Source organism: Rattus norvegicus, chromosome 19 (assembly GCF_036323735.1).
Source record: "Rattus norvegicus strain BN/NHsdMcwi chromosome 19, GRCr8, whole genome shotgun sequence".
Classification (NCBI taxonomy): domain Eukaryota; kingdom Metazoa; phylum Chordata; class Mammalia; order Rodentia; family Muridae; genus Rattus; species Rattus norvegicus.
The window spans coordinates 53,450,445-53,474,536 of NC_086037.1; the positions used below are offsets into that span (position 1 = coordinate 53,450,445).

The 24,092-nt window shown below is 45.9% G+C and overlaps 1 protein-coding gene across 3 annotated transcripts in view; it reads left to right on the forward strand.

Moving 5' to 3' along the window:
- The window catches only part of Zfhx3 (zinc finger homeobox 3), a 1,006,519-nt gene that overhangs the window by 661,299 nt on the left and 321,128 nt on the right, over window positions 1-24,092 (forward strand). The window contains exon 1 of one of the 3 annotated variants that reach the window (XM_039098314.2): window positions 454-867. The exons of the other annotated variants lie outside the window; for them this stretch is intronic. The gene's annotated coding sequence lies outside the window, so the exon portion shown is untranslated. Of the gene's footprint in view, window positions 1-453; window positions 868-24,092 lie in introns of those variants that run through there. 3 annotated transcript variants of the gene reach the window in all.

A 24,092-nucleotide genomic window follows, 5' to 3' on the forward strand; every position in this document is an offset into this window, starting at 1 on the left:
TTTAGCATTTCTCCTTCATTTTTCACCCATCATTAGTATAATGAAGATTTTCTGAAGGTTAAACCTCTGGCTTATTCTTATTCCCTGGAATATATTTTTATTTACCAAAAATCTCAAATTGCCACGGTAACTATCAAGAGTCCTTTAAAATGCATGCTGCTTTTTTTGGTACCAATCTACTGCACAGTTAGAGCGAGCCACAAATGGCTACAGACATTGCAAAACAAAAAAGTCACCCAGCCCCCACGTCTCTCATGTCTTTCCATTCTGATACATCTCCCGGGGAGGAGGGAGCAACAACCCTACAAAGATAATAAACTTCTATACAGGCAGGGAGAGGGGAATGGACGTCCCGCGCTGTGCATGCCTCCTGGTGCTGCGCGAGAGAAGAGGAAATGCTGAAAAGCGGAACAGGAAACAGATGGGGGATACGATCTCTCAAAACTCCAAAAAGTTTCAAGAAACCTCAGAGCAGCCTGGTTGCTGGAAGGTTAAGACAAAACAGAAACAAAGAGAAGCCATGTGAAGCAGGCACCAAGAGGGGCCGTGTCACAGGGTGATGGAGCTGGCAGTTCAGCAGTAGCATACGGGGAGGAGGAAGTTAAACCATGTGCGACCCATTGAGCCCAACATGGTGGAGAAGCTTGACGCGCTTGCAAAGCTTGCTTGCCTCGTGCCCTCGCTTCACATTGGCAGCCATGTGAGTGTGTCTGGAGACTACGACTTCCTTTGGCTAACATTAAGAGCTTCCGCAGAATCCTTTATTTACCGGGAATTAAACTTTAAAAGATGACCAAAAAAAAAAGAAATGCACCCAGTCTGCGTCATCCTGATGCATCATCTTGAAGCCTTAAGGGCCCCGTAAAGGTAAGAAATGGATAGTCTGATTCCGCGTGCTGGGGCCATTTTCAGTGACTCAAACCAAGCTGCATCCAAGAATCTGACTTTATTAAAATTCACTCCGCCCTGCAATGATTTGCCCACGAAAGGAAACTCATTCTCATGCCTGGGACCAGTGCTCTAGGAAGAACTTTCCAGGCAGGAACAAACACGCTGGGTGGAATATTTCATCTCTTTTACAGGTTGTGCAAGTTCAGGGTGGGATCGTTCCTTCCCGGCGAGAGAGTTGGGCCAGCTTCCTGAGATGCTACAACAGGCCTTCCTTCACAAAGTGAGATGGCAGAGCTCTCTCCCCAAATCCCAGACACCCATCCCCCTCCCCAGCAACTGCATTTCACTTGTGACCTCGCCCAGCCTGTGGTCAGGAAAGAGCCTTTGAACATGTCTCCAAAGCTGCTATGATTAGAAGGTCTTTGATTAGCCAGCTCAGCTGGTCCTTCCTTCTTGCTGTTACTCGTTGCCCTTCCCCCACCCCCTTCCCATGACTCCTTTCTCCATCCCATAGTCCAAGCAGTTCAGGGTTTTGTTTTGCCTCTCTCTCTCTCTCTCTCTCTCTCTCTCTCTCTCTCTCTCTCTCTCTCTCTCTCTCTCTCTCTCTCTCTCTCTCTCTCCATTCTCCTATTGCATCCTAAACCTCAAGACGTGGTTAACACTAATCCCGATTTGTTTAGGGTTTATCTACATTATTAATTCCAATCATGTGAAAAAGAAAGGAAAAAAAGAAGTGTGAGGCCCTGGTTTGTATACAAAGTTTGGGTGTCTGTGAAAAGAGCCAGCTATCCCTGGGAAACATATTTTCTTTAGATATCTTTTAAATCCAAACAACTTTCTTTTCTAGTCTGAAAATATTCCTTGTGATGGGACCCGTCCTGAACCATTTCATTTATTATTATCTACCCCACCCCCCCCCGACACACACACACACACACACACACACACACACACACACCAGTTGAAATCCTTTGAAGCTGCTGCCTGCATTAATCTGGCCTTAATATGGATTTAAACATTTACAATGGAAAATAATTTTGGTTAAAAAAAAATAATCTCTCTTGATAAAGCTGGAGGACCGCCCCCCGCCCCTCATGCAACTGTCACTGTCTCTGACAGCTAGGGATGGAGTGAGATTCTTGAATATGCATGTTGAAGAGAACGAAAACCAAGGCTCACAGGGTACATGTAATATTTTATATTTGGCAGCTGTTATGACTGGCTGGAGTTGAGTGATACCCAGGGTCCTGACTTGTTGTTTGAATGAATTCATCATTTTTCAGGACACGGGAGCAGTTATTTGGTACCCAGGATATACTAAAAATACCTTCGGTTGGTTGGACTTGAGGGAAGCTGTCTTTCAAGGAGAGATGGCTGCATCCCAGCTGTCAGACAGGGTATTTTCGGTAACTCGGGGCTTCGGGAGGCTGTGGTTCTAACCCCCTTCTCAGCTTGCCACCCCACCTCTCTTCCCTGTTTGTATTCTTCACTCTCTCAGGCACAGTAGACATATCGCATGCCATTGGGTGACCTCAGGCAAGGCCAGTGTTAGCAAGTGGAGTGGAGCTTGTCTAGGTTGGATCCTATTCATGGGAATTTGAAGAATCTAGATGAGAGCTCGAGGTCTAGTTTGTCAGCTCAGCATATAGAAATCACCACATGTTTTCTCAAAGTCTGGAGTAGAACTGAGCTGGATCAATATTGTGCCCTTCAGCGGTAGGAAGTCTGTGGCTTGGTTGCAGCTATTCCCTCCATTCTTATGTCCAGGCAGACATCACTAATCAAACACCCATTGTCACTAACCAGGCAGCAGCTTCTGCTTCCTGACATCAGATTCCAAGGATCCCAGATTTTCTCTATATTTGACTCCACCATTCAAATTGCTGTTCTCCTTCAAGTCCCCCTTTAAAATATCTGACCTCCTTAACAAGGCTTCTAAATCACTTCTTGTTTGCTGCTGTGATTTTTTAAGATTTATTTCGTTTTATGTGTCTGAGTCTTTTCCTGAATGGTGTATGTGTGTACCAAGTATGTGCAGTGTCTTCAGTTTCCAGAAGAGGACACTGGATGCTTGAAACAGAAGTTGTAGATAGACTGTTGTGAGCTGCCATGGGGGTACTAGGAACTGAACCCAAGCCCCCTAAAAAAGCACTTTTAACTGTTGAGCCGTCTCCCTAGCCCCTGGGACAATAGGTCTATCTTCATGCTATGTGACTCTCTCCAAGGTAACATAATTCACTGTAGAAATTTTATGAGGGGTTGGGGATTTGGCTCAGTGGTAGAGTGCTTGCCTAGCAAGCGCAAGGCCCTGGGTTCGATCCCCAGCTCCGAAAAAAAAGAAAAGAAAAAAAAAGAAATTTTATGAACTATAGTTTGCAGGAAAGTAGAAAATTAAGTCATTAGTAATATATACTGATATATAAATGTCCAAACAAAATATATAAATATTTCTTGTTTTCATTATAAAATATTCCATTACAAGGGCTCCAGATATAGCTCAGAGACAGAGCACTTCAATGGCTACGTCAAACACGAGATCAAAATATATGTTAAAAGTCAATTGTTATTAAAATATATGGATGTAATTACACCCAAAGTGAGCGGATTTATAACATATGGTATTTTAATAAAAGGATTGTTTGTCATCAGACTTGTTGACTCAAATCTTTAGTTCAGGCACTAAAAAGACAGAGGCAGGCAGATCTCTAGGACTTTGAGACCAGCCTGATATATCTGGGGAGTTCATAGTGAGGCACTGTCTCAAAAGGACCAAAAAAAAAAATTAGTCTTCAGATTGCACATTGTAGAGCTTATAGAATAGACATTCCAGCTTCATATGTATTTGTTAACAAAAATATAGGTTCCATATTTTATGTTCCATATAAAGCAAACTCTTAGATTCTAAGGCATGTGGTTGAATCCTCTTGAAGAATAGTTATATTTCCAATCGTGTGTGTGTATTTATGTGTGTGGAAACTTGCCAACAGGTATCCTGGAGTTACAGGCAGCTGTGAGATACCCAGTATGACTGGTAGGAATCGACATCTTCCACAAGAGCAGCAAACCCTCCTTGTCACTGGGCCATCTCTCCTGCCCCTGTATTTCCACTATTCAGATGATATCTCAAATGTGTCTGCCCCCCTTTCTTAAATTATTAATCACAACTGGGATATAGTCATTGTACTGAGCGATTCATCCAATTAAAGGACACTATTCGAAGAGTGTAAACGTGTTCACAGGACTATGGGACCATATTACATTCCGTGTTCAGATATTACCACCATCATCATCAAAGGGAACTCTCAATCCTGTTCCCATCCAACCCCCTCAGGCCGAGGCAACTGCTGATCTACCCCTGTCTCCGTAAACTTCTGTATGGCGAGCACGGCCTATAAATAGAACCATTTAGTATGTGCCAGTTTGACCGGCCGCTTCCCTTAGCCTGGCTTTGTCAAGGGTCCTCAGTGTCACAGCCTTCTGCCAATCGTTTTTACTGCAAGGTAATATTCCATTGTATTTGCCCATTCCACCAATAATGTCTGCTTCGTTTTCGTACTCCTGATGTTGGTCTCCATCTATCTCCAGTCAGGATGGTGTGCACGTTTCACGTCCGTCCACACATCAGTTGCACCTGTGCTTACTTTTGCTAGAATTGGGATGAATTTACAGAAAAATCCAGTTGAGTTCAATAGGTGTATTATATTGAATGTTGAAATTTGCAAGGATTTTTTTTTTTCGTTTTTGGTTTTTTGGTTTTTTTTTTTTTTCTGGAAAGTGCTGAAGATAAGAAGGTCAATGGGCCCAGACTTCGTTACAGTCTATGAACAACGAATCCTAGCTGTCAGTCCCTCTGACGCCATCTGCCTTTAGCTGGCTCACATTATCCACATGTAAAATGTATTGGTGTCTTTCAACCTTAGTGTGCTAATTTCTGATTATGCCATGTTGTTCAAGTCACCTCGAACAGGGACTGAGGGTTCTATTTCAGGTCTAGTCTAGGAATACGGTGAAAATTAGACCAGTGACCCTTTGCTGTGCCCCTTTTCACATTAATATGCAAAACAGGGTGTGAGTTGGCACAACTTTTATTAATGATGAAGGAACCGAAGGTCAGAATGATGCAAGGCAAGAGGCTAGCGAGGACCATGGATAAGACTTGAACCCAGGACCGACTTCTTCAAAGCTCACATAGTTGACTGCTGGGCCAGCATATTCCCAGCTGTGTAGAAGGCACCCTTCACTGTTAGGAGGTCCCATTGTCCAGATGGTCCTCTGGGCAGCAACACTGTGTCTTGATCTGGGTGACCTGAGCTGGCATATGAAAGTGGAGAGGTATAGCCAAAAGGGCCTGAAGCCCTCATTCGGGGCATTTGAAGCTGTGTGGATTCTGATATTCTGTTTATGGTAGTGGAAAACATAGTTTCTTAAAGGGCTCCCTCTGCCTCAGACAAGGAGCCATGAGATAGCATTTAGTAATCTCAATATAGAAGATGCACTTAGGTAAAAATAATTAGGAACTACTTAACCTAACAGGGGCCAGAGACCTGAGCAGTCTGACGTTTCATGGTGTCTGAAAACTTGGACTTCCGTGAGTGTCCGACCGCTTGTCTAAGACACGCCCAGCTGTACCAGACCGTCTCCTCAATAATGAGGCAGGTTACAACTGTTCCTTTGCTTATGGAGTTGTTCAGTATAGACCAAATAATAATTATTGTTTCTTTCCTGTTCGCTGACAGGATAAAATCCTGGTAAAGGGCTCGGAACAGCTAATTAATTCATTGGCACTGCAACGAAATTGCAGGCTGAAAAGTTAATTGTGGAACGGTGAGAGATGGAGAGGTGGGAAGGTGTTGTGAGTAGTGGTGTCATCCCGAACCCCTCACAAGGAAGAGAATAGTAAACACCAGGCGGGTGGCGTGGCACACACTTGAAATCCCAGCACTAGGGAGGTGGATGTGGAAGGACCAGAGTTTCAAGGTCATCCTCGATGATATAGCACGTCGGAGGCAGCTTGGCCTGCACGGCACTGTCTAAAACCAAACAGAAGAACAAAGTCATTCACTGTACCAACAGCTTTGTGAGCTGCTAAAATGGCGAAGTTGGAGAAAGCTGTTTAGCTGTGTAGGACACTGAGAGGACGTCGCTCAAGTATTGCTTGAATGACGGCGGCCCAGGATATGTGTCCAATGTGACTAGTTGCGCTAATTAACCAATAAGTGTTAGGGTTGCTAGGGATAACTGTCTTGCTTTCTCAGTACTTGGTGTTCAACCTAGAGCACCATCTATTTTAAGTAAGCACTCTCCCACTTGGCTGAATCCCCACGCCTTGTTTGGGGATGTTTAAAACAATATGCAAATGATATTTACAGCATGAACAGAGTCCCAAGTACTAGTAATAATTACAGAATAATTGATGTATCAATTCATATTATTATGTTAACCTATTCAAATGAAATATTAATACTGTTAATATAATTGGTAAATGTTATAATATTATAATAATTGATGGCATGAACATCTGTGCTAATTATAATATATTAACATAATAAAAATAAAATATGTTAATGTAGTTAGAATAACTGTGAGGCAAGCCTTATATTAAGTCTCACACACACAAACACACACACATATATATAGCATATATACTATACATACACACACATATATATATAGTGTGTATTTATACATATAAAATCTCATTTAATCCTTATAAACAGATTATAAGGTGAGAAAAACCCATCCTTATTGTTTTCAAGAAGTATTTATATTTTATTTGTATGTCTGAGTGTTTTGCCTATGCGCCTGTATGTGTACCATGTACATGCATGCCTGGTTTGAATCGGACACTACTCCAGGTGGTCAACAGCCCTCCTTTTGAACTTGTCTCTGTGGTACTTGTGATAAGGGGACAGCTAGGCTTAAAAGAAGTGAAAACAGTACACACAGGCGAACCAGACTCCCCTCACACCGCATTGACATGGCTCAAGTGAAAATTCCTGTACCGTCCTGTGATATCCTAGAAGGTGCTTCTTTCATAACCACGGAGTGGTTCCCTTGTATGTTTCCGTCTCTCCGTTAAGTTAAAGACTAAAGGCTTGGCCATTTCTTGAGGTATAATACGAGAGGGGAATATCCTGGAGGTTTTAATAAGCCGTTCTCCCATCTGTGCCTTCTGGTCCTCGCTGTCTGCCCTAGCAGACTGCGTGTTTGCTGACAATCATCTACTGTTTGAATGACTTTCTTGGCCATCACTTTTTACATCTGTACCTTGGTTTCCCCCTCCGGTTTGTACCTTTCTTGAATTTATTCTATGCTGGGAAATTGGCAGGGGGTGGGGCTGTGGGGGAGGATTAAGTCTTCAGTAAACCCCTGCTTCCCTTGGATTACCTAATCATATCACTAGTCTGGTTAGATCCCACACACACACACCACTAGAAAAAGAAAGAATAACAGATAGATCCATCTCTTCTTCCTGCGTGAGATGCACTGAAAGCTGGAGGTTAGGACATTGACAGAATACTGTATCTCCTCCAGAATGTATTCCTTCTGCTCATCCGAATGCCTCGGTCCTGAAGGATATTTTATACCCAATTTCAGTTCACTACTGGTTGGTTTCCCTTTTTAGCCCCCTTGAAATGGCAACAGAGGGTTGACGCCATCCTAAGTCATGCCAAGACTCAGTGACGACATTGCCTCTAGTGGTTCTCAGTCCCTGAAAAAAATCTATGGCCGACCATCCCGGAGGTCTACCTCCACAGCAGAGTGGTGTCCCTGCCGCATGGGAAACAGAAGAGAAATCTATCATATGTGGAAAACTCAGACATCAATAAGCAACTGTGTAGGCCTTTCAGTTGGGGACCAACCACAGGACTGCCTCTCCATCAACAATCAAAGAGTCTTTAGCTGTGATCAGCCACCTCCATCACCTCAGAGACTGGCAGGTTTCCAATAAAGCCAGTAACTCCCTCCCCCAGGGTAAAATCATCAGCAGGAGGCAGCCATTGTCTTTGAGCCCAGCAATTTGACGACAGGTTAGCTCGCACTCTATTAGCCAACAGCTACAGCCTGACCCCTGACCCTGACATTGACCTCTCACAGCCTTCTCCGGATCTTCTCTGATCTTTTGAGGTGGCCTGCCCTGCTGGTTAGCATAAGAGAAGGCTTGTCAGGGCTCTCGGGTCACCCCTGCTCCCAACAGGATGCTTAAGACTCCAAGTACAGAAACAAGCTGGAGTTGAACTCAAGAAGCCAAAGGTGAAAGTTCAGGAGCATATCCATCAGTAGCCTGTCACCAAAGGACAACGTAAGAACTATGGAAGCTTTCAGCACAGGGATGACCGTTGTCTCCAGACAGTCCCACGACTTAATGGAAAAGGCATATCAAAATATGGCTTACAAAATACAGAATAATGGACTGAGATGTACATTATATGAGGGCGTTAGATTGCTGTGTACTTACAGTGGTGGAATTAGATTGAAGTGTTCTTGCCGGGGTAGTTAGGTTGAAATATGGATTACCCCAGGAAGGGTAGCTTCAGATGTGCTTTATAACAGTTGTTAAATTAAGATGTGCTCGGCAGAACAGGCATTAGCCAGAGATGTGCATTAGACCAGGTTCTCAGTGGAAGATGTGGATTCTACTTTGACGGGGGTGGGAGCGGAAGTGGGGGCAGTAGGACAAAAGAAAAAAAACTCTTTGGGTTGGATATTTTTCAAGGTTATAAGACACCCCGGCTGCATTAGATAGATTCCAGGGAATTGAGTACAGGGTCTAGGAAAGAGCACGCAGAATAAAGTCCTTTCCCCTGTTTCTCCCTGGCCAAACAATTTGCCATTTTCCCCACTTTTCCTGTTAGGGGCCTTAAAGGCCTCCCCGTCAATAAAAACATTAGCTCGCTAAACATCCTGATGGCTTTTCCTTCCCTGGCTTAACCCTTCGGGAGCTGGGGTTTCCTTTGGATTTGTAAAGATATTGATTCCAGATAATGTTTGCCTTTCTAACTCTCTCTTCCGTAGACTTGATGGATAGGTTCAGGGCTACGTCTCGGCAGCCAACTCACCACAGCTACCCAGGGAAAGGGGAGTAGAAAGTCAGACAAACGTTCAGTAGTTAACACCATTTGAATCCCGTCCCCTGGATGGGCAGGCAGAACTGTCTTAGCAGGCGAGAGAGGCCCGCAGGCTGTGGTTGCTGCCAGTCACGATGGGCCGCTCACTTCCGCGTTTCTTTTAGTTCACCTTAGTTTGGTTTCTGGTTTCTGGTTAATATCCATTGCCATCTTGAGGTTGGCTGTCATTGAGGTACTATGTTTCCTTTTATTTTTGTTGGTCTTCTACTGTATCCCAGGCTTGTCTCAGACTGAAAGTAGTCCTCCTGCTTCAGCCTCCGCGTGCCTCACCAAGCCCAGCTTGATCTGCATTGCTCTTTTGAGTTACGGTTTTTACGACCGGAATGTCTCATGTCACCCAGGACAGCTTCAGACTCCCTTAGAGCTGAGGATAGCTTTGAACCTCGAATCCTTCTCCCTCTGCCTCCCAAGTGCAAGGATTTAAAAAGGCAGATACCACCACCTCTAGGTTATGTGGGACTAGGGCTCGAACCTGGGGCTTTGCGCATGCTCTACACTCACTCTATCAAATAAACTCTATCTTCACCCCTCTAGGTTGTATTCTTTTTATGTTTTAACTTTAAGAAAATCATAAGTTGATTTATTTTTTTTCTGCGCATGACTGCTTCGATTACACGTATGTCTGTGTGTGCACCACATGTGTGTCTCGTGCTGTGATGTTCAGGGGGCGGGTTCCCTGGGACTAGAGTTATGGATGCAACAAGTGCTCTTGACCATTGAGTGTGTCCCCAGCCCTGACTTGTCTCCTGAAAAATAAAAATCTCATCTCTAGAAAGACAATGTGCTATTCCACAGTGACCAACATGAGCAATTACAGGTAGCTATGTCAGCCATCTTTAGTAAAACCTTACCCCAGATGAAAACTTCATCCAAGAAAACCAAAGAAAGAAACGGGAGGTCCTCTCTCTCCAGAGCCACACAGCCTTCAAAGGTTCCCTAAATGTCTCCCCGACTACGCTTCTCTTCCCTCGGCCCAGAAGGTGCAATTCATGACCTGCAGAGGCGCAGCTCCATGGCGTCCAGCCTTGCTGAATAAGGGAGCTGAGCCCCACCTCTCTTGTGTCTCCGTGAAAGAAAATGTTAAGCCAAGTGAGTTAACACAGTCAAAAAGACCAACCCTCCAGACAGGCGAACCAAACCTAACCTTACAGTTCAAAGGAAACTGTGGTGTTACCGGACACCTCCACACTACGCCTGAGAGTCTCAGAAAGAGGCCAGCGGGCGTTCCTGCCCATTTGTTGGGCTGCGTTTCTTCAGAGAGAAAAGTAGCTTTGCTGGAGGTGGATAGAATTTGCCTTCTGGAGCTGACTGTCTGTAATCCAGCCATAGTAAATGGGGCGGGAATATGCTGTCCCGCTGCGAAGGCATCTATCTCCATGGAACCTCCCCCATCTTTGCCCACAGTATCGTATCGGTTATTAAGTGTCTGCTTGTATTTAATTAGACAGGGTCCCTCTAAGAAGACTTGGCTGGCCTGGGACTCCATAGATGATTTTCCTGCCCTAGCCCCAAGGGATGGAATAACAGGTGTGGGTCACCGTGCCCACACTTCCCAAACATTTCTGTCTTGTTCCCTCCTCCTCACCATCTCTCAGTCCTTCCTCATTCTCTTCCCTTCTGGGTACCCGTTCCTGCCTCGTTTTCTGACATCACACTTTCCTTAAAAATAACCCATGAGAGCTATTTCTAATCTCCATCAGGGATCTGTCCAACCAGACTCCCAAGGGATACGGCAATGAACTTAAAGTTTGTCCTGGAGAAGACCGGGGAAGGGTGGTATGTTATGGAGGGACAAGCTTATTCCCAGACTTAAGTTTTAAACAGATCTCCTGTTGTGTTAATAAAGACATTTGGGGTGGGGGACAATATGGTTACAATATAGTTCTCCTTAAACATCACGCAAAATGCCACCCCTCACAAGGGACCGATCGGTGTCCTTGCAGTACCTAGCAGTGTGAGGATCAGGAAGATCTCTAGGCTGTTCCAACCCCTGCATAATGTTTTCTCTGAGAACTGGAGGCAGTCAGTGGACTTTTCTGAACCTCTATTTCTCTCTTCATAAACTGGGGGTGGGGGGAACAATCACATCCATCTTGAGGGATATTGTGGATCTCTAACAGGAGAATGTATTTAAAGTACGTTATCTGTCCCCACCACAATGTGAACTTTACCATCTTATCGGCAACACTAGCAGGAAAAGTGTGCCAACCCACTATGGGCTCCGGCTGCACTGGCTTATGACGTACAGTGCTATGTGCATGCATCTGGGTTCAGAGACGTAATGTATCAATTATCTTCAGGGCTTCAAAGGATGACTGTATAAAATCTGCCCTGAATAGAAAGAAAGATGGCCCGACAGTGAGGGAAGACATGGACCGTAACAGCTTCTCCAATAGAACGTGTACAACCCACCTGACTCCATACTCACTAGGAATTCCTTCTGACTTCATTTCAAAAGTAACAGCTCGTCTCCATCACAGACACTGGTGTGCAGTCCATAAATGGGCCCTAATAGGAACTAACAGGTCTGATCTCTCTCTCTCTCTCTCTCTCTCTATATATATATATATATATATATATATATACATATATATATATGTATATATATACATATATATGCATGTATGTATGTATGTACATGCGCACGTGTGTGCATGAGTGTACATGTGTGTGTGTCACACACACACACACACACACACACACACACACACACACAAAACATGCCTGCTACAGATGGCGCTAAGGTCCTGACCTTTAATGAGGACCTATAACCTAAAGCCACCTTCCCCGGCAAACAAGCAGGTAGAAGGCCAGAGGGACAAGGTCATTGGCTAATAAAGTGGTCAGCATTGAGTTTCTGTCACTCAGCTAGTTAAGAGGAAGCTGGAAGTGAGGTTTTTAAAAATGGGGACATCTAAGAACCCAAGCAAAGGATTCCATTGGTGCTCGTGCTCCAAAGCTGAACCTACGTTGTCAGAAGGAGCAGCACACGGCCCATCGAAGAAGCCCCCTCACCGTGGCCCTGTTCCGGTTGACCCTCTGAGCACCAGCCAGGGCAAAGAGCACCAAGAGGCGAACCACAGCCAATCCCCAGGTTAACATGGAAAAAAGAAGGAAACCTGACTTTGGGTTCCCGTCTGCTCCAGAGATAGCAATGAGAACAGAAGCCAAGTGCATGGCGGAGAAGGAGATCGAGATCCATTCTCTGTGCCTGAGATGACTTCCTCCTGACACAGATGGTACCCAACACTGCAGAAGGCCCGAGGACAGAAAGAGAAACTTTATTTGAAGGGACAAGTATCGGCTTTGACATGAAGTGAGTGTTCCGATATGGGCGATTATTGCTTTTCTACCCACTCTTAAGGATCCAAGAACATGTGAGCTGTTTTTGTTTTTTATTGTTTTTTTTTTCTTTTTTTCGGAGCTGGGACCGAACTCAGGGCCTTGCGCTTGCTAGGCAAGCGCTCTACCGCTGAGCTAAATCCCCAACCCCCTGTGAGCTGTTTTTAAAATGGCTACTTAATTGTACAGTATGGAGTACAGACACGGCTTCAGCTTATGTGTGGTTCCACAGTGGCCGGGTTTATTATTGTTGAGACATTTAAAATGTTTGAACCAGTCACCCAACCCGATCCACAGATGGTGTGGTGTGAGGTGTGCGTGTATGTGTGTGTGTGTGTGTGTGTGTGTGTGTGTGTGTGTGTGTGTGTGTGTGTAAGCACATGTACAATATGTGAGTGGGTTCAGAAGACAACTCTGAGGATTGGACCATCAGGCCTGGTAGTAAGCACCTTTACCCATTGAGCCATCTGGATGACCCAAATGGTATGCTGCCAAAACCAGCTGTGTTAGGAATACATGGCCTGGCGTTGAATCGGAAATCTTTTCTTTAAAGACAGGGTGTTGTTCCAGAGCCTGGGCCGGCATTCAGTTTGTGCTCCTCTTGCCTCCACTCCCAAGTCTAAGATAAGAAGCCTGCACCGCCACACCTGTCTCTCCGATTGTTTTTGACTTTGCCCTTCACAATGGACACATGAAGGTGTAGAATATAAATGGTAGAATATTCTCAAAGTGGGGCAGCCAAGTCTTCTTGAGAAGTGTGGGAGAAGACAAGAAGGTGAGGACTCCCCAATCTGTCCTAACACTTGGTTCTCCAAATAATGCCTCTAGCTGCAGAAGGCGAGGGTTCTTTCACTGAGCATCCTACCTCAGAGAGGGCGCCGCCCGGACAGGCGAGCCCTTGTCTTTGCAGCACCTATCAATATCACTGACACCGATGTTTGAGTCTCCGGACTTCCCTGGGGCACCATCCCAGCAGCAACCACTGATAGCCAAAAGCCCCATGGTCCGTACAGAAGCCAACTCTTGAACATCCCAAGGCACAAAGATGCTGAGTTTCATAACCATTAGGGGCGGGGTCATAAAAGATTATTTTAGCCTCTGCTCACCTCACTTCTAAAAGCAAAGCACACGGGTTCATGGAACACCGAGCAGAGATGGTGGAGGGCATTCTGCGTCAGTGGTACCATGATCTCTGTCAAAGCCCTCCAGCCTCTGAGGTCCCAGATCTCCCGAAATCAGGAAAGAGATTTGCATGCCTGCTCCCCTCCCCCCGCACCTCTATATCACAAACAGGATAGGAAGGTGAGCCGAGAGCCCTGAGCCGACAAAGCACCTCTGTTGTTCCAATGGAAAGAATCACCAGGTCAGAGCGTCACAACCTGGGAACAATGTTGGAGCATCACCAGGGAGACGTTTTGTCCTCGTGACCCAGCCAAGCCTCTTTCGAGGATCCAGTACTCCGGGACATTTTGGGGGTTGGAAACTACAGGATAGCACGGTAACTCCTAAACTATTACCCAAAGCTTTCTTCTCTCGACTATGGACCTAGATTTAAGATTTTCTTTCCTAGCTATAAAAATATTAATAGCTACCTTGAAAATTATGAGCATTTATAAAAATATAAAGAAAATTGGAATCAGCCCAAATATCACTATGGAATTTCCCCCTTTTGGAAACAGGGTCTCGCTATGCAGCCCTGGTTGTCCTGGAACTGCTGTAGACCAGGCTGGTCTTGAACTCACAGAGATCCACCTGAGATCCTCCAGAGTTCTGGGATTAAAACCATGAGCCACCACACGCAGCAAACACACTAACCTGTGTTCTATCTTACCAGATGTATATAAGTATCATATGTAATGGCCATGGTTCATTTTACATGCTACACACAACACGGTGGTGTATCACTTAATTATGAACATTCATACTACTTCCCTTTAGGGGCCATCTTGCATTCCAGTGTTAGATGGACCCCTGTTTACTCCATCCTCTTCTCATGGTCACTATTATAAACAATGCCCCGTGAACATCTTTGTGTTTGGTGAACCCTCCCAGTAGTCTCATTAAGATGGATTCCTAAAAATTAGAATTGTTGAAGGCACTCTCTCTTTCAACCAGCAGCATAAGAAGGAAATGGCAGAGGATTGAGCAATGGTGTGAACGGTCCCCGCCCACCCCAGTAGCCTGTGACAACTACAGGACCCTTAGCCATGGTGGAAAGTCGGTGAGGAAAAGGAGATTTCATAGGCTGAGGCTGGCCCCTGCCAAGATATACTAAAAGTTATACTGGCGTTAGGAGTCCTGCACACCACAGACCCTTCTGCCGCAGAAGGAGGCCAGTTTCACCTCCACCCCAACTCCAGCCAGCATCGGGTGGTCCCATCTTCGCTTCCCTGGGTTTTCTTCCTGGTGGCTTCCTTCTGCAAACGTTGATGAACATCTTTAGGCACTGCCAGGCACCCAGGGGTGGGTAAAGGAGGGAGTTGGGGCAGGTGATTACTTGGCGATGTTTTAATTTGTCTTTAGATGAATTCTCCTAAGCTTTCATGAGAAAATCTCTCATCATTACTTGTAGTCATTTAATTTAAGAACAGTTGGGAGAGCGAGATGAGCTAAGATAGCAGATGGAGGATGCAGATGTACACCTCCTGGACCCGAGAGCGCTCTGAGGATTTGGTACCGGGGAGCCACACACTTGGCTCCCACTGCTTCGAAGCGTGGATGTGGGAAATTGACACAAAATTATTAAAACGTAGGGATAGACGCAGGTTTCATTCTCTTTTTCCCCCCTGCTTATAAAGCCATGTTAAAGACCACTAATGTGCCCCAAGTCTGATAAACTCAAACTGCACAAAATAGGAAGCCAGAATAAAGCAAGAAATAAAATAACCAAGGCTGTGGTTCTGGGGCCTCATCCATTCCCACTGGCACAAAGATCGCTTTTTAAATGCCAGGCTTCCTCTGGCTTCCTTCAGACAGATTTTCGGGACATCCTAATTTGGCGTTTCTGTAATTCAGCATCTATTACTATTTTAGGACCACGGTTATTATTTTAATTATAATTTAAAGCTGCCTAATATACCCGGAGGTCACTGGGCACCTAAAAGGAATAAATAAAAACAACTTTCCGTTTTTAAAAGCACCGTGTTTATTTGGAAGTCCCAAGAGCCATTCAACCAAGACATCATAAAACCTTCAAATAAACTGAAACGGAAACAAAATAAAAAGTCCGTTCTTAATCTCCTTAGAAGGCAAGCTGAGGGAAGTCCAGCAAACTGAATGTTGGCCTGGGAACTCCAGCACCCGTTCCTCAGTGAGTCAGGAGCTGAAGTACGTAGCTAAACATGCACACTCTGTATTGTGACCTACACAGAATTTCCTGAAGTTTAAAACCCCTGAGCCTTGGTAGGAAGTTTTAGTCAACAAAAATGTTAGTGTGGCAACAGACTTGATGCAGGAGAAAGGGAAGGGAAGCTGGATGTGGTGACAGATGCTTTTAAAACCCAGTATTCAGAAGGCTAAGGCAGCAGGGAGCCCAGCCTGTGGGCTAGCTACACAGTAAGTGCAAGGCCAGCCTGGGCTGCATATACAACCTTCTCTCACAAAGAGAAAAGGGAAAAGAAGAATGCCTGGCTAGGGAGATAGCTCAGCTGCTAAATGCTCACCTTGCAAGCAACCTGAATTCACTCCCAAAACCCATGTAAGAAAACCAAGGCATAGCAGAATGGGCTTGTATTTCCAGCAAGAAGAGGGTGGAGGTAGCTTGATTCCTAGGGTTCACTAGACAAGAGGCCTAACCTAGTTGATGAGTTCCAGGTTAGTGAGAAACACTGTCTTAGATGATGAGGATGATGAGGATGAAAAAGACGATCAGAGAGAAAGGGATGGAGAGTGTGGGAAGAGAAAAACACAGACAGACCGTCTGACAGACAGACAATAAACAGACACACAAGGGAATAGGGAAACGGGAGGGGATAGAAGGGGGATAGGAGGTGAAGGGAAGGAATACTGGATCCTCAGGCTGGCAAATTAATTAGCTACATAGAATAAACAAAGCATCTAAATGAGTTACGGGCCTAATATAGAGTAGTCAGGAGAGCTGGAGACCGTGGGGCACTTCAGGCTTCCACTGTTGCTCAGTTCCCAGTGATGCTTTCGAACCCAGCGTCTTCAGGCTTCCAGGCTTGTTTGGTTGGTTTTGGTTTTTGGTTTTTTGAAGGTTTTGTTTATTTGTTTGTTTGTTTTTATTGTTTTTTTTTAAAGAAAATATAGAAATACTGGCATTTTCTCAGTGTGCACTACCTCACATGTGGACTGTTGGCGATCAATATGGTGCAAATGCCTGTGCTTAGACCAATGTTTTATTTGGAATGGGTCAAATAAGAAACCCCCATTCTGGGGCTGGGGATTTAGCTCAGTGGTTAGAGCGCTTACCTAGGAAGCGCAAGGCCCTGGGTTCGGTTCCCAGCTCCGGAAAAAAAGAACCAAAAAAAAAAAAAAAAAGAAACCCCCATTCTACATTCAGTTGACAGGCTGTAGGTCTGCAGTCCGTGAGAAGGAGGAAGAAATTGAGCACTAAAAGTAGCAAGTAAAAGCAGGGGCTGGACAGTGACTTTAACAAGTTCTGGAGTCTTGATCCGCATCTAAAAGGAAGACCTAGCTTTCTTATCTCCCATTCTTTCCATGCCCAGAATACGAAGTAACTTCGAGGGAGCTACAGAGTATCCTTTGGAATCTCTGTGAAAGAACTGTATGAATACTGGGTTTATGGAGCCAGACAGACGCGATGGTCTCCAGTCTTGGAGGTAGGATCAGATAGAAGATACATAGAGAGAATTCAGAGATGGACTGAAGTGTTTTGACAGATTGCTTCAACAAACTAATAGCACTTATTGATTACTTAAAGATGTTATTCCCTACATTATTCCTGGCATTTTACATTAAAGTCGTTGAGATCTGGAGAGTGTATCAGTCAGTTTCTACGGCATGCTGATGCAATAACAAACAGCCCTTAAGTCTCAGTAGCTGTCCACAAAGATGTCCTTTTCATTGACAGGTTGCTTGTCTCCCTTTTCTGTCTACACTGCAACCCAAGCTGACAGAACGGTCCAGCCATGGCTGACTTCATGCTAGCAGGGAGGAAAGTACCCCTGGCGGCTTTATCTGCCATTGTCCCCATTTAGCACTTTCTCTTCACATTGTATTGGAAAGCACAGCCAGTCACATGGCCACCTCTGATGTGGACGAGGCCAAAGTAAAACCCTCTCACGCAGAAAACCAGGCCTGTACACCCCAGGGTTCCACATCCACAGGTTCAACCAAGCACAGCTCAAAATATTCAGAAACAAAAAATTGTTTCTGTGCTAAATATGCACAGACATTTTCCTTGGCACTGTTCCTTAAACAATATAGTCTGATAACCAACTACCTAAGGGGCCTTTGTGTTGTACTCGGTATAAATAATCCACAAGTGATTTAAGGTGTACAGGGACATCGTGTTATCTCATAAAGAGATGTAAACATACCAGGGATAGATGCGTTTAGGAACAATTTGATTTCCCACAGGGAGCAGTACCTCAGGGGCTTTGAAAGGGTAACTTTTTACAGAGAGGATCCCCCATTCTCTCCCTTTGGAAAAGCAGAGCTCCCTCCCCCTTCCCTATCCCCAGCTCTGTTCTGAGCTTGCTGCCTTCCACTGGGGGTGATGTGTGTGTGTGTGTGTGTGTGTGTGTGTGTGTGTGTGTGAGAGAGAGAGAGAGAGAGAGAGAAACCAACAGTTGAAAGCACGGTGTCTAGAATTCAGCTTCACAGGATGGCATTCCCCAAGTACCATGGAGCATCTGTAAGGGTTTGGAGATGGTGGTGAACCCCTTTGTTCCCTCACATAAGCACATACAGGTCACAATGGTGGGAGGAGCCCAAGGATGAATTTAGAGATATAACAGAAACAGAGACAGAGGGAGACAGAGAGACTGACTGAGGACTGTGGTTGGCCTGTCCTATTGGCCATTACAATAGAAATAATAATTGGAAATTAATTGGCCCAAATGCTAATAATCTAGTAGGATTAAAACAATTCTGCCATTCCCTAGAGAATTTTGCCCTTGAGTCCCACATTAAGGACATGTATGGTGGTATTCAGCCACAACCCAGTTCTAGGACAGCTGAGGGAAGAAGACAGCAAGTTCAAGGCCAACCTAGACAGCAAGCTCCTATCTCAAAAACCTACATCAGAGATGGCTCAGCAGGGAAAACATTTGCTGCCTAAATGTAATGTCATGAGTTCTGACTCCAACAAAGTGTTTGTTTTAATTTCTCTACCCCTACTGTGGTATATATACACAATAATAATAAATTCTTTAACTCTCACATTAAGGAGTAGAAATGTTGTGCATGCAAGACCATGGGCTCTATCTGCAGCACCAAAATATAAAATAGATAAGATAAAAATATTATATTAAAATGCAGTACTTTCTAGGAAGATGAAACTCCTACCAACTACCGGGCATTTGAGAGTGAGTTCCAGGAGGAGGGGATCCGGGAGCATCCAGGAGACAGAAAACAGATAGATGCTGAGGGAGATGAACCTCCCCTACCCCCAAATTCCTGACACCAAATGTTGCCAGTAGCTGCTCCCACCAGGCCAGTGACTCCTGTCCTCAGTGTGGGGTCCTTTGCCCAGGCTGCCAAAGCCAAGTACGAAAGACTGGGAAGGTTTCATGACAGACTTCACCTTCTCAGAGTTCTCCAAGTTACAAGTCCAGAGTCCTGCTGTTGGCGAGGTGGATGTCTTCCGAGGCCTCTCTCCCTCCATTATAGACTAGGGAGTCCTGTTGAGTTCACAGGATGTGATGTGGGAGAGTTTCCCCCTCTTACAAGGGCACCAGTCATGCTGGACTGGGACCCATGAGGGTAACCTAGGTTTACTTGAATTAATTCTTGACGTCTTCATCCATATACAGTCTAGGGGTTCTGGGGTCTAAGATTTAAACATACAGGGCTTGAGAGATGGCTCAGTGGTTAAGAGCACTGACTGCTCTTCTAGAGGTCCTGAGTTCAATTCCCAGCACCCACATGGTGGCTCACATCTGTAATAGGATCTGATGCTCTCCTCTGGCCTGCAGATAGAGCACTTATATAAGAGGGGACAGGGTGAGAAGGAGGGAGGGGGATAGGGAGGGAGGGAGGATGAGAGAGAGAGAGAAAGAGAGAGAGAGAGAGAGCAAGCAAGCTTTAAAAAATATTTAAACATGTAAATTTGGAGCAGAGATAATACAGCCCAAAACACTTGGCTGCACACTGAAATCCTCAGGGGATGCCCAGACCTCGCCTGAGACCACAACATGAAAATCCCCCATGGGTGCAATGCAGAACGACAAACTGTCTGGATCTCCCTGAGCTTCCCAAGAGTTCTTCAGCACCAATGCAGCCTGCTTGCTACTTAGAGAACCCACCATTTGTGGGTTACAAGTGTGTTCTACCCCAGCCTCTCATAAGACCTGGTCTCTGACACTCCACAAGTTACTGACAGAAGAAGGAAGGGAGATACGGCCAGCGTGGGGCACTTGTCTTTCTGCCCCCTCCTGATTGATTACCTTCTACAATAATAAAACTTCTAAAAGGTTGAACCTGAACTGAGGCTGTGACTGTCACATAGTTGATCAAACTCTTGAGGAACCACATTACATTATGTGATTCGGCCATTGATCCACTGCATTAAAACTCGGCCTGAAATACCACCTAAACGTGGGGTATTGAATCTACAAGAAATGGCCAAGATGCTGTTGACTACTTAGTGTCTCTGTGTGATAGGTGTCCCTCAAAGCCGAGTAGAGCATAAAACAAGACAGATACCAGCCCACCAGAGAAGACATCATCAGCCCCCAACTTGCCCCAAATTGCTGGGAGTGAAGTATAGAGAGAAGAGAGGGTTCATTATGGTGTCTCTGTCAGCCCTGCTATCATACAGCTAGATAGTAATAATACTGTCCATCTGTGAAGCCCCTGGGCTCCTTACCTGCTCTTGAATTGATTACAGACAATACCAGAGTCCCTGGTCTCTTCTTGGGGAGGTAAATGTTTGGGGTCTGTCTCAAGACAGAAGTTTTACAGGGTCCTGCACAGCCCCCTTCTTAACTTCACATCAGACCCTGCACTGTATCTGAAAGCCCTGTGCTGTGCTTTTCTACCATCAGCCAAGCCCTTAAGCAGCCCTGGACTGACCCCTTTGAGCTAGGATGTATGATCCCCACTTTACAGAGGTGGGAACTTGCCCAAGCAGCGTTGTGAGTTGCCAGGGCCTTAGAATTCACAGCAGAACTGGAATACCAGGTTTGGGGGTTGCAGCCTGTGGCTTCCAGCTACTCCCTGCCCCAGGCAACTAGGAGACCACAAAGGAAATCAGATCTTGTGCTGGCCCTAGGCAAGATCACAGTTTGGGTAGAGCATCTTTGATGCGTTCCCTCCTCCCCTCTGCCAGCCCTCCCCTCCCCTGCAGCAGTGCCTCCCAGCCCGTGCCCTCCCATTACACCAGCCCACACTCTAAATGCATCTCTGGGGCAGGAAGTCTCCATGCTGTGCTCTGAAAGCTGCCCTGTCCAGAAAGGTAGTCCAGAAAGAAAAGAATCAGGCAGATGTGCTCTCAAAACCCAGCTAGCCTGTGAGACTTAGCCAGGTGACCTTGAGCAATTTACATTTTGCTTTTGAGTCTCCTCTTCTAAAAAGTGGGTTTGGGGGCTGTTTCTTAGGACTGTACATATGATTGCAGGGGTCTCATGAGCGCAAGGGCTTGTTGGACATGTGTGTGTGTTGGTTTTCAAACTCCTTCATAGTCAGGCATTACCTACACATCGGAGTGTACTGTGTACCTGGCATATGACTCCGCTCTTGCTACATGCAGGGTGTTACTTCCACAGGAGTTGCATGGCAACCCTAGGGAGCATGGCCATGGACCCACTTTTAGGATGAGGACACCGATGAGATATTTTAGACACAACAAAGAGAGAACCTTGTTGACAGGGAGATACCTGCTGTGCCTTCATTGGGAATATGAGAAATGGGTGGCAGGCATGGACGACATCTCCTTGCCAAGCACATTGTTTAGGTATGACTAACAACAACTTCTTCTCCCTCTCCTCCTCCCCCTCCCCCTCCCCCTCCCCCTCCTCCTCCTCCTCCTCCCCCTCCTCCTCCTCCCCCCTCCTCCCCCTCCCCCTCCCCCTCCTCCTCTTCCTCCTCCCCCTCCCCCTCTCCTCCTCCCCCTCCTCCTCTTCCTCCTCCTCCTCTTCCTCCTCCTCCCCTCCCCCTCCCCCTCCTCCTCCCCCTCCCCCCTCCTCCTCTTCCTCCTCCTCCCCCTCCCCCCTCCTCCTCTTCCTCCTCCTCCTCCTCCCCCTCCTCCTCCTCCCCCCCTCTCCTCCTCCCCCTCCTCCTCTTCCTCCTCCCCCTCCCCCTCTCCTCCTCCCCCTCCTCCTCTTCCTCCTCCTCCTCCTCCTCCTCCTCCCCTCCCCCTCCCCCTCCTCCTCCCCCTCCTCCTCCTCCCCCCCTCCTCCTCCCCCTCCCCCTCCCCCTCCTCCTCCCCCTCCCCCCTCCTCCTCTTCCTCCTCCTCCTCCTCCCCCTCCTCCTCCTCCCCCCCTCTCCTCCTCCCCCTCCCCCTCCCCCTCCTCCTCCCCCTCCTCCTCCCCCTCCTTCCCCCCTCCTCCTCCCCCTCCCCCTCCCCCTCCTCCTCCTCCTTCTTGTTACCAGCACAGAGAACTGAACTTGCTAGGATCCAATTTGCCAGGAAAACACTAAGACTGAGTACTATCTCCGGACATTTTTGGGGGTTTGGTTGGTTTGGTTGTTTGGTTTGGTTTTGGTTTTTTGAGGCAGGGTTCCTCTGTATAGCCCTGACTGTCCTGGAACTCAATGTACAAATCAGGTTGGCCTCGAACTCACCCAGATGCTGACGTTCAGAGATGCCTGCCACCATGCCCAGCTTGTTTTGATTTTTTTTTTGTTATGTTTTGTTTTTGTTTATCAAGACGGGGTTTCTCTGTGTAGCCCCTAGCTATCCTGGAACTCACCCTGTAGACCAGCGATCCGAGTGCCTCTGGTTCCTAAGTGTTGGGATTAGAGATGTGTGTGGCCATGCCTGGCTTAATCTTCAGCTTTCGATTCTCCTGCCTCGGCCTCCTCAGAATGAGAGTGTGGATTGGCACTGTTATATACAACTACAAAACTACATCTGAGTAAGAGAGTTAACTTAAGCATGTCGTACTTTCATGGAAATTTCTAGATCCGAAACAGTAAAGCATCCGCTGTCATCTCAAGACAATATCTGGGAAAGGGAGGGATTTCTAGGCATACTCAAAATTATATCATAAATACATTTCTATACTTGATCCTAGCCAAGAGGCCAAGAGGCAACTACAAATGGTTTCTTGATGGAAGGAGAGGGGATTATAATAAAATATTAACAGTAATAGTTTATGGGGAAAGGGGCTTCACCGGGAAGGGAGGAAGGGAATTTTTCATTTTCACTTGGTGCTTTTTGTATGACGGTAGTCCTTCCACTCTCCGAGGCTCAGCCGTCCACGACCTAAGTTTGCCAAGGTCAACAAGGCCCTGAAAACATTGTTTGCCTCAACTCATGCAAGAAAAAAGGATTATATTCCCGGAACTTTTCCCATGATATATCGCCATGTTATTTTATTATTGATAATTACTGCAAGTCTTTTACTATACCTAATTTATGAATTCAATGCCATCTGTGTGTATTATCCAAGTTTCAGGCAGCCCCGATGAATCTTGGGATAATGGGGAACTTCTGTATTTGAATTTCTTGCCTATGTGTTTTAAAACCCCCAGACTCGATATGGATGATAAAACTATTGTTTTAATTCTTATTTTCTTCATCAGATGATTTACTTAAAAAAAAAAAAAAAAAAAAAAAAAAAAAGAGGGCCAGAGGCTGAGCAGGTAAAGGGACTTGTTGAAGAGCCTGACAACCACTGTCCAATCTCCTATAGGGAGAACCTATCCTTGCAAGTGGTCCTCTGACCTCCGAGTGTATGCGTGGCTGGTCCTTTGACCTCCACGTGTATGTGTGGCTCGCTCGCGATCCCCTGCCACATGCGCACGCAAATGAATAAGTGCAAGAGAGATTTCAAAAATAAGAAACGATAACAGACGAGTACTTTTTAAATGATACTGTAGCCCAGTGTGATGTTGACACGCGTCTGTAATCCCATCGCTGGGGAGGTTGAAGCAGGAGAACGGCAAGGTCAAGACCTATCTGGGTTACAGAGGAAGACCCTGACTTAGAAATGAAACAGGACGAAAGCACTATAAAAACCAGTCAGTGACTCCACTCCGTCAACAGTGACCATAAGTGTGAAAAGCATACTCAATAAGACGGAATGTTAGTGCTGAAGATGGCAGAGCCAACATCCAAGACAACAGGAGCCCAGCTTTCTTCCCACACATGGCTGTCTTAGGGTCTCTATTGCTGTGAAGAGACACTAGGATCATAGCAACCCTAATTTTAAAAAAAATTAATTGGGGCTGCCTTAACGTTTCAGAGTTCTACAGTTTAATCCACTGTCCACAAAAGTGCCACACTAGGCCTAGCCTAAATAAAGGTGGCCTCAAAACCCCGCCTCCAGAGTGATGCACTTCCTTCAACAAGGCCACACCTACTTCAGCAAGGCCACACCTACTTCAACAAGGCCACACCTACTTCAACAAGGCCACAC